Source organism: Vespa velutina, chromosome 20, assembly GCF_912470025.1.
Source record: "Vespa velutina chromosome 20, iVesVel2.1, whole genome shotgun sequence".
NCBI classification, from domain to species: domain Eukaryota; kingdom Metazoa; phylum Arthropoda; class Insecta; order Hymenoptera; family Vespidae; genus Vespa; species Vespa velutina.
In genome coordinates, this window is record NC_062207.1 from 398,671 (window position 1) to 410,039 (window position 11,369).

An 11,369-nucleotide genomic window follows, 5' to 3' on the forward strand; every position below is an offset into this window, starting at 1 on the left:
TAATACTAAAAACAAGAAATAGTAATTACTTCACCTCATTAGATATAAATTCCACTTTCTGGTCAATTCCATTACGTATTGAAGATAGACAAAAAACAGGATTCGTTACACAAAAGGGGCACTTCCAATAGACATGTCTACCGTTTGGACTAAAAACATCACCAGCCATTTTCTAAAGAATACTATCTAATATTTTAAGAAAGCACAAATTAAAAGATTTTTCAAAGAATTACATAGACATCTTAATTTTTTCAGTATCATTCGATGAACATATAAAACACATAGAAAGAGTAATTAAAGCAATAGTAAACGAAGGTTTCAAACTAAAATTTAAAAAATGTACATTTGCAACAGAATCAGTAAAATATCTCGGACACATAATAGAGCACAATATAGTAAGACCAGTGAAAGATAATCTAATCTCAATACAAAATTTTCCCACTCCAAAAACTCAAAAGAATAGTAGATAGTTTCTCGGAAAAATAAATTTTTATCACGAATAAATATCGAAAAGCTCAATATTGCTAGACCCATTACATAAACTGTTAAGAAAAAATGAAAAGTTTAATGATCGGAGGAGTGTGAAAAACCTTTCACAAATATAAAAAAATTATTATGTTCTTCTCAACCAGTGTTGCAAATATTTGACAGGAATTTACCAATAAAAATTTACACGGATGCATCACTGGAAGACATTGGTGCAATATTTAAACAAATATAGAGTGATGGTAAAGAAAAGCCAGTAGCATACTTTTCAAAAAAATTAAATGATTCACAAAAAAGAAAAAAATCAATTTACTTAGAATGCCTGGCAATCAAGGAAGCGGTAAAGTATTGGCAACTGGCTGATCGGAAAAAAGTTCACAATATTCACAGACCATAAACCATTAGAAGGTATGAACATAAAAGCTAGAACAGATGAAGAACTTGGGGAGTTTACGTACTATTTGTCACAATATGATTTTCAAATTAAATATATTCCGGGAAAAGATAACGCTGAAGCAAATAGTTTAAGTAGAAATCCAGTACTGGAACCATCCGAGAATACGGAAGAAATACTAAAAATAGTTAATCTAATAAAAATAAAGGAGATAAAAACAGATCAAAAAGAAAATAGAATACTGCAGAGAACTAAAACAAAATTAATAGAAAAAGACGGAGTATTCTATAAAAAAATTAGAAATAAAGAAAAGATAATTTTATCTACAGAATTATGTTTAAAATTAATTAAAGAAATACACTCTGAATGGTGTCATAAAAAAGAGCTTGGACAACGATCGCTAAAGAATATTTGGATAAATATAATGAAACAGAGCATACAGTAAGCGGCTTTACATCTAAGTATTTGTTAGATGGCACAAACACCAACATTTTATCCGAAGAAATAAAAAGAAGAAATAATAAAGAAAATTGGATAAGGGATAAAGAACTAGCCCTAGAAAGAACAAAAAAATCACATAAATATAATAAAAAGATATTTAACAAAAATAGAAAGAATCACCGGTTTAACACAGGATATATATCTGGTATATTATATAGAAGATGGCAATAGATTGAATAGAAAGAAATTAGACAAATTGAGAATTGGTCCTTTCCAAATAATAAAACAAAATTTCAGAATCAGTATACAAAATAAAAACAAGAAAACGAAAACAAGAAACTGGACTCTTCCACATAATAAAATTACTTTCAATATCAGAAGATGGAGGCAAGGACTAAAAATCGTAGGAATTTTATATTGGGGCGGGGGGGAGATGTAAAGAAAGTATACTTTCTTAAGTTAGATTTGCCGCGCTTCTCATATCCCGCCCTTTGATTGACTTTTGTTATTTACAAGTCAAGCCGTTAAGATTTTGAAGATAAACGGGCATTAGGAAATAGGACTTAAACGAGAGAAATAGGATGAGAGATTACTAAGAAATTTTATAAAGAATATATTAAATAAAATTTAAATAGTGAATAATAAACGAAAATTGTCGTTTCTTTGTTCACAGGTAAGACTATAAATAGTAAATAATCGCTTATTAATAAAAAAAAATTTATCTTTGTTCATAGAGAAACATATATATATATATTTGGTACGAAATGTTCACAAGGTGGCGCTTTGTCATTCCTATCGTAGTTATTGTTGAGGCCAGTTAAGATCCGCATGTGGTAACGAAGTTTTGTCATCTCGTAATTATAGGTTATTAAGGTTTTTTTTTCTAAGTTACAAATTCGTCCAATATAGACAATCGATCATCATATATGAGATTTCTACGATATAATGTTCACAAGTTATGAAAGTGTTGCTTTTTAGAGATATTCGCGAAAATAATATTGTCGTCTACATGTCCACCACCGTGCTATTGCTCTTTATTTTTTCTCGATTTTTCGTCCCTTACTTTCGCGATATGTGTGCTTCTTAAAATAACTTATTCTTAAAGTAACTTAGCCTAATAATTATTAATCTTAGCTGATCGTATTATGTGTTATATTCGATTTTTATTTAAATCGTATATATTCTAGTACACATATTTACAATACATCGTACGTATAATACATATGCATATATGTATATTCCTGATGTATATTATACATGGATACTAATTACTATATATATACGCATATATATACACGTACACGTTGTATCTATGAGTCGTCATGTCGTCGTGGGTAAATATGTATGTTCATACATTTGTTAGAGATACGCTCATATACATGTGTAAAATTCTCAAAATTAAGGCATTTCTTTGTCACATCGGTGAGCGAGTGTTCTATTTCGTCCGGAATTATCAATGTCAAGCGAATGCTATTTTATTTATAATATTAAAATAAGGATAAATATATGTAAATAGATCGGAAAAAATGGTAGGATTTGAAAGACAAGTAAAAGACATTCTATAAGAGCTTATGTTGTCAAAAGAGTATTATATTATTGTTTGTTATAATACATACTACATATACTGCCTACTATATATTATGTGTAATATACATACACATTTTACAGATATAATACATAAAATTCTACGAATCGACGAAGTTGGAAACACAAAGCATAGTGAAGGTCATATGTGTTATATTTTGCTGTTTTTCTTATGTAATTGAGGTAAGCTAAGTGTGCTGTTAAAAAAAAAGGTCAAGTTTGTTTTGATATATGAAGGAACGTAAATACGAATAAATCTTCTATTACATTATCAGAAATGATATTGTTAATTGTTCTCGGAAATTTATTTTCGTGTACGATTTTATGAGAGATTTGTGCCTGGGATGATGTACCATGGTATAGGTGACCTCTCCTACTTAGAATGATACGATACCTACTCGCAATAATATTCTCGGCTATTCTTCTGTTGCGTAAATATTTGCGTGTTAATTATTCCAGTGAAAATTTAACTATATTTTATTTTAGAGTAATTAATAATTATTATAATTGTTAATAATTATGCTATGTATTTTTATTATAAAATACTTACCATCGTGAACATTATTATTTTTTAGATAATATTGTGTTTCGTAGGTGATATTATTTTTTAATTCTTTTTGTTACCGTTACAATGTTTTTGTTTATTTCATTGTTACTTTTTATTAGTAAGAATTTGAGTAATCTTTTATTTTTTAATTTTATACTTTTAACAATTTTTTTGTATTGTACAATGATATTGTTATTGTTTTTTTTCAGATTATGATTGCAGTTGTTCGTGCAGCCATAGATGAATCAATCTTTGTTTCGATAAAATAAAAAAGGAATTGTGAAGTAGGTTTGTTGTTAATGTTTTTCGGTTAATTTAAATTTGTTTGTATTTTATGATGTTAAAAAACTTTTAGGAAAATGTCTGTATGAATAATTTGGATGCAAAGCAGTCATAGAGTCAATATTTGTTCGTATAGAATTTTATTTTTCTTTTTTTCTACAATCAGATATACTGTATATATAAAAAAAGTAATAGATATTCGCGAATTAAATTCATTCTTTGCCTCTTACTTATTAAATAATTATTGCGTATTTGAGGCAGTGCATCATGGAAGATGATTAAGGATCTAGTACACTTCCATAGAAGAATATTGGTAAATAAATGTTTTAATTTAATAGCTAACATAATTCTACGATCTTTTTTATTTCTATAAATTTAATAAAAATTGTGTTTAATCCTTTTTCAGACTTACATTGTCATTAAGTCAATGTATTACAAATTCAATCTAATTAATTTTCCATCTACGTTGATTTATTTAATTATGGACCTATTGCGGAACAGCTTACATAAATTTCGAGCTACAACTGGACGAATGTTTTGAAGCTATTGCGGATTTTCTTAAGCAGTGAGTGATCAAATTTAAGTCCCTACAGTATATATTATGTCGAGGATGAAAGATTCGACTTGACATGAGTTACTGTTTGAAATTTTTTCTATCAATTGTTGACGAACATAGCCATTAATAATTAATTTTTTGGATTTACTCGTGAATGATACAGTTGTAATTGTTTTTTTATTGAGCATAGTCTAGTTTCATTAGCTTAGGATAGTATCTTCTTGTTTTATTAGTATGAGTCATGCAATTAATTAACTAACTTCAAAAGTCAGAGATCTTTATTTCTTTTTTCGTCGGCAGTTTATGTAATTGATTTGAATTGCGTATATGTAACAGATGTATTTAATAACAATTCAGTAGCTAATTCTATGTATCATATGAGGGTTTTTTGTGTAGTATAGAATATCCTGATCGGACAAATCTACATTACATTTTCCTATATTATAATCAAAAATATCTTCAGTTTTTCACGTGTATAATTATTTTTGCATACAGTTCCCGTTTCCGCCAAATGTTTTGTCGAAATCATTAATATGTCACGTCTGTCTTTCCATTTAAGATTCATAATCCCCTTCATATTTTGCATTCCAATCAACTTGTCTCGTTTTAAGTTTTTTAGTTCAACTTCTAGGGGTATTCTTTTTAGTTTTTCTTTATAATTCCTACCAAATGAGTTACAAACAATTCATTCTTCGGCTGAATTGATATTGATATACCAATCGTCTACGTAAATTGTGTGGCCTTTATGAGGTATATCCTTACACATGTTTATTACAAGACTTGTTCAACATGGTGCATTTGATTTTTTTTTCAGAATATATTTGATATTGGTATGTATATCCTGGGCCATAAAATAATTTAAATAGTTTAATATCGTATTTATGGCGCTTCCGTTTTAACCCTTAACGTTCCGACTTTTAATTGTGAATATCGACCGGCAACTCCAACTTATTCTCATCATACTTCGACTTGCAAGTTTTTAAGTGTCAAATTTTAAATGCTACAATAGCGTGTAAATAATAATATTAAAGTCATTCAAACCAATCTTTATTCATCTCAGAAGTAATATAATTTTGATTACAATATTTATATTAATTAAAATTGAGTAATGTGTGGAGTTTTTTAAAACATTCATTGGGATGCAAATCGGGTTTGCGTTCACGGTAGAAAACTGTTTGTTTTTTTACCGCATTATTTCCTTTTGGTGAACAAACAAGACACTTTTCCTTTTTGGCAACTGATTTATTATATGGAGTTTCCCATCTAAACGTTGTTCCTTATCTGTTCCGAAAGGCTTGCCATACACATTGTTATTCCGAAAGTTACTTACGAGCTGACTTACTAATAATTTGACAAATTTATAGTCTGATAAAGAGCTTTCCTTTCCTGAGAAAGCTTGTAAAGTATATAAGCATTTATTATCGCTTGTTTCTAGTTCCCAAAAGATCAATTTCTGCCACTATTTCAACGATTTTCTTAAGAAACAATATGTTGATGCATATTGATTAGCTTTATCTACACCATCCATATTACTCGTATAATTAGCAATCACATTTGACTTTGTAACTTTTTCAATAGTACAATTTCATGAAAATCTAGTTATGACTCTTGACCCAAATATACGTGCTCAACATAGTAACAATTCGCTTGTCTTTCCAAGCAAGGAGTAAGTAATTAGAATGGCATATTGCAATTGTATTTGAATTGATAAATTTCGGATTAGTAATTTCTTGTGATATATGTTCGCGATTTTTTTATATTGTACCCGTTATGTGGCACTTCATTTGTAACAATTCCTCTGTCAGGACTAAACTTATATAGTATTTATCTAACGTAAACGTGATATCTTGCACAGCCAGGAATGGAATGTAACAATTTGTTACACAGATGTAAAACTATTCGTGATGATACTGGCAGATCTAGTTTCATAAGATCTCGCGATGTGAGTTTGTCATAGTATAGTAAAATGCCATAAACGTATGCGAATTTTGCGTCAGCCAGGACAAATATCCGTATTCCCCATTTAGTAGGCTCCTGTGGATTATAGATTATAAAACTAATCTTCCCCTTAAATTTCACAACAGCTTCGTCTATAGACATTTCTTTTCCGGGTACAAAATACTTTCGGAATTTTTCGTCCAAGTATTTGATGAAATTGTTTACTTCTTGAACTCTCGTTTTGATGTTTTAAGCTTTTGAAGCATTCTCATTCAAGTGTAACATCCAAAAAATTAGGAAAAAACGCTTCCGGCTAAATATTTTGCTAAAGAACGGTATTCGTGTTTCAAATTCCTTTGACCAATAATTTTAAATGTGGTTCACATAAACTGTACCCATGTTCAGTACGACACCAAGAAATGCTTTCATCTCTTCAAATTAAACCTCACGTCAGTCATTCCACATAGAGCATTTTGATAATATTCTATCCCTAAGAATCTGCTTTGCATATAAATTTGTTTGTAGCGTAATGTTTTTAATAGAAAACATTGCGCTACGAACAAATTAGTAAAAAATAATTGAAAGTACTGAATAGGTTCACATAAATTGTGTACCTGCGGACCAGGGGGTTTTGTACCAGTCGAAAATTCAAATCGTTGTGGAATGATATCTTCGTTAAAAATTTCCTGCCAACCAGAAGATCTTACGTTACAAATACTCTTGGTTAGATTTTCTTCCTGTAATTCTCCATCATCTCGTCATCATTTCGTCACTCGATGAGTTTTCTTATTTTTTTCTTCTTCCAGAAACAAGAATATCACTATCACTGCTGTCACTATAACTGCTTTCCAAATCAACAGCTACATCATTATAAATGTGAAAAATTGTCATCGTCACTATCTATATTTTCCTCTCAAAAATAATTAATTTTTCTTCTCGACATAATTGAAAATTATAATAAAATACAAAATTTAGATCTGTCTGTCTTTACTGATCGCTTATAACTGATTGAGGAATATTATTTTTTATTTGTAAACAATTACCAATAACGATTCAAAAATACATTTGGCGTAGATCGGTGGTGCTTGAAAGGTATACTTGAAGCGTTAAGGGTTAAAAAATGTTTAAGAATTATGCGTTCTCGAAATGTTACTAATGATTCATCGATACATACATCATCTACTTCATCGAGATCGTAATTTTTACAAAAATTATGATTTAGTGTATCCACAAGTTTACTTATCTTTTATAGCCTTTCATTTTTGTTTGCTATCTGGTTATTATTAATTTAATGTCATAAATCTCGGTATAATTCCAGATCTTTGGTATATTATTTTTTACTTGATCCAACTCCATTGATCTGATGATTGATGACTAATATCTTCTTTATTAATGGTAGACTGGATGTTTATGCATGATAAATATGTAGGTAACAAATGATATTTATATACGAAGATATATACAAATATACACGAAATATTTGGTATTTAGGTATTAACAATGTATTTTGCAATTATTGTGATATATTATATTTCGAATTATAATATATTATAAGCATCTGTTCCATATTCGAAGGTGTTAACCCTTTGCACTCGGAACCATTTTGGACGTTGGCTACCAGCTACTCGACGCTATTTTGTGGCAGAAACGTGCATTTATAGACCCTCGTATTATTTAGTATAATTGTGGAACTAACTAACATATTATAATGATATTGGACTTATATGAACTGGTTGAAATCGAAAAAATCAATGTTTTATTTTTTATAATTTTGTATAAAGTGATAAACTCTAAAACACTCTCCAAAATGCATTGCAGGCTGATTAGTTCACGTTTGACAATATTATTGTTGTTTGACGCCTGCCACCAGGTGTTTTCCTATCAGAACAAACAATACAATCTCGTTTTCTTTATCCCAAATCAGGAATATGTAGTTTATTGTCTAATCTATTGTCCGCAGAAGATGTGGATGGACGCGTTCTCGATTCACGAAAATCACCTCTCAACTGGTCAATGAGTATAAATCTTACTATACAGTGCATGCTATGTTTGCTTACAGATCTTCCTTCTAAATCTTGCCATATCGCTCTTTTCAAGTAACGCCTTTAAAGTGGTCGGATCGTCGTGAGCAATCTTCTCGCGTTCTCGTACGACAAAACTCGCTGACATTTCTTTTCGTATATCTTAGTAATTTTACTATATTTTGATTTAATTTCTTGTGCTATTTGAAGAGAAAACTTCAGGGATGCATGCATGTTTCAAAAAGTTGCGCTGAAATAACTCAATTAGCCGTAATTACTAATCAAATTTAATGTCCCATGAGAGGGGACATCCGAGTGCTAGAATTACGATGTCCCACGAGAGGGGACAGCCAAGTGCAAAGGGTTAATTGAGGAGTTTTATTTGTAAAAATTAACATGTATGCGGATAATGACCATTCTACATTACAAGATGCATACTTAAATTTATTCCAGCAACATTTTAATACTTCTATCGGCCCTTCAATATATTCATTAGTCACAATTTTTGAGACTTTTATTAATATAGATAATTCTGTATTTTTTTGTTATAATACCACTTTCTTTTTGATTTTTTCTCCGCAATTACTAGATATATTGCTCAGACGATTAATCTAATTTAAATATTAGGATGACCCATAAGTTTTTTCCTTTTTTTTATGCGAAATCAATAGACGATATTTGTTGTTTAAGATTGATTTACTGTGTTATATATGAACCGTTCTGCTCTATTACCTTCTTCCATCTTTCAGGAAGCTTCATTATGCCCTCTTTCCAAAGTTGAGACTTACTTGCAAAATATTCATCGAGGTGCATTTTTATTTTGCTTTCGGATTTGTGACATTTATCATGGAGAGAATTTTTTAACGAGAGAAACAAGTAATAAAATAAATCGGATGGGGCAAGGTTTAAGGAGTACGGAGGATGAGATAGAACATCCCAATCAAACTGTAAGAGTTTTTCTCTTACGGCCAACGCAACATGCGGTCTTGCGTTGTCGTGATGAAAAACAACACCTCGTCGGTTCACCAATTTTGGCCGTTTTTCAGTTATAGTGGCTTTCAATTAATCGAGTTGATTATAATATTTTGCAGAATTGATCGTTTCACCTTGTGAAAGGAGCTCGTAGTACACTTTCCAGTCCCACCAAATGCACAAAAGAACTTTTTTCGGATGAAATCCAGGCTTTGCAACAGTTGAAGGTCGATTTTTCTTAGACTAAGTGCGTTTTCGATGCCCAATTTGATATATAATCCAAGTCTCGTCTCCAGTGACAAGCCTCTTTAAAAAAGGATTTTTTTTCATGTTGCTGAAGAAGCAAATCGCACGTAGAGATGCAGTTCATAAGATCGATCTCCGTCAATTGGCGTGGAACTCAAACTTCATACCGATTCACATATCCTATTTTGATTAAATGATTATGTACCGTTGTCTTGGGAACGTTAGTGGCATCCACTATCTCGCGCAGACTATATCACGGATTTTCAGCGAGCATACTCTTGATGAAGTCCGTATCCGTCGTTGCTGGGCAGCCGCTGCGATCTTCATCTATCAAATCAAAATTGCCAGCTCTAAATTTCTTAAATCAATTGCGGAAGGTTCTAATAGTTATAGTACCACTCCCACAAACAGTGCAAATCTCGTCTGCAGTATCCTTTGCATTACTACCTTTTTTAAAGCAATGAAGCATAACATGCCGCAAATGCTTCTTTTGGCTATCCATATTGAACGACGTAGAAAAAGATTTCGAAAAAGACTTTGTCACCGACGAAACAAATTTTGAAAGAGCTGTGAAACGAATGAAATTGATGCCATAAACGGACAACAGATAAACCTACATATTTACTAACATAGCTGGCTCGACGTCATACATAGCGTGGCGCGGAAAAAACTTATGGGACACCCTAATATATTTTTGTTGAATTGGATGACATATTATTTCTAATTTTTGAATTGTGGCCGGTAAAAAGCTAAAATAAGTTTTCATAAACATTAAATCTTGTGTAAGTTTTCTTGTTTTGAATAAATATTTTTCTTCATACCTTTTCCGCTTTACGTTTCTCTTTTATTATATTCATTAGAGTTTCGTTGAATTTATACGCTACGTTGGTCATCGGCGGTGTTGACAACCAACCGCCGACTGCTGTTTGAATTATTTTCGTGAGTTTTTCCTTTGCTTCTTTTATGTCTTCTGTTATATTAAGTTCTATATTGCAATTTGTTTATCTAATTCTTTGTTAAATTCTTTCCAGTTCGTTTTTCCAGTTGGTAATGTACTTGCATTAGTTAATTATGATTTACTGCAAAGATGCATAATATAAGTAGCACATGATCCGAATTTAGTTCTCATAATGCCCTTACCTTTATTACGTGTAGTTTAAAATTTGCTATAAAGAAATTTATGATACCTGAAACTGCTTCAGCATTTGTCGGTTAATGAGTTGGTTTATTTTTCGTTATTACAGTTAGTTTTTAGTTTTATATCACTTTTTGTATAAGTTTGTCTCTTGTTAATTATTCACGATCTCCGTGATTTTTTGCATTGAAATCTCTTCTTATTATATAATAATTATATAACAATTATTGTTTCGTTTGGGTAGTATTTCGTTTATTTCTTTCTCAATTAATACATGATTCGGTGAAATATAGCATGATATCACAAGAATTTGCTGTCTTCCCAGGCATACTTTAATACTGGTGATCTATGCGTATTTTTCTTTTAGTCCTTGCATTAGATAATGTTTTATTTCTTTCCGAACTTAAAATGCAGTCCCTCTTTTTGTTCTGCTTGATCTATTTGGTGTTGTGTATATGTAGAGTGGATCTATGTTAAAGTGATTAAGTGGTATTTCGTGTATTTCCTGTAATCATAGGCATAAGTCTATCATGTGTTGATAGAAAAATTCCTGTAGTTGGATATTTTTTCTTTGTAGTCCATTACAATGTTAGATTATTATTTTTAGCATTCTCTTTACATTAATTTTCAATACGAATTTTGGTTTACTGTGAGTTTTATGATTGTATCATAAAATAGAATATAAACGAATACTGAAATCTCTTTATAGTGGCTTTATATTTTTTGGTATCTTTTGTTTGATGAGTGTAGTAGTTTACATTTTTTCT

At 30.6% G+C, this 11,369-nt stretch overlaps 1 pseudogene; it reads right to left on the reverse strand.

Moving 5' to 3' along the window:
* Positions 1-9,464: 9,464 nt before the first annotated feature.
* On the reverse strand, positions 9,465-9,969 carry LOC124956168 (annotated as a pseudogene).
* Positions 9,970-11,369: the final 1,400 nt, after the last annotated feature.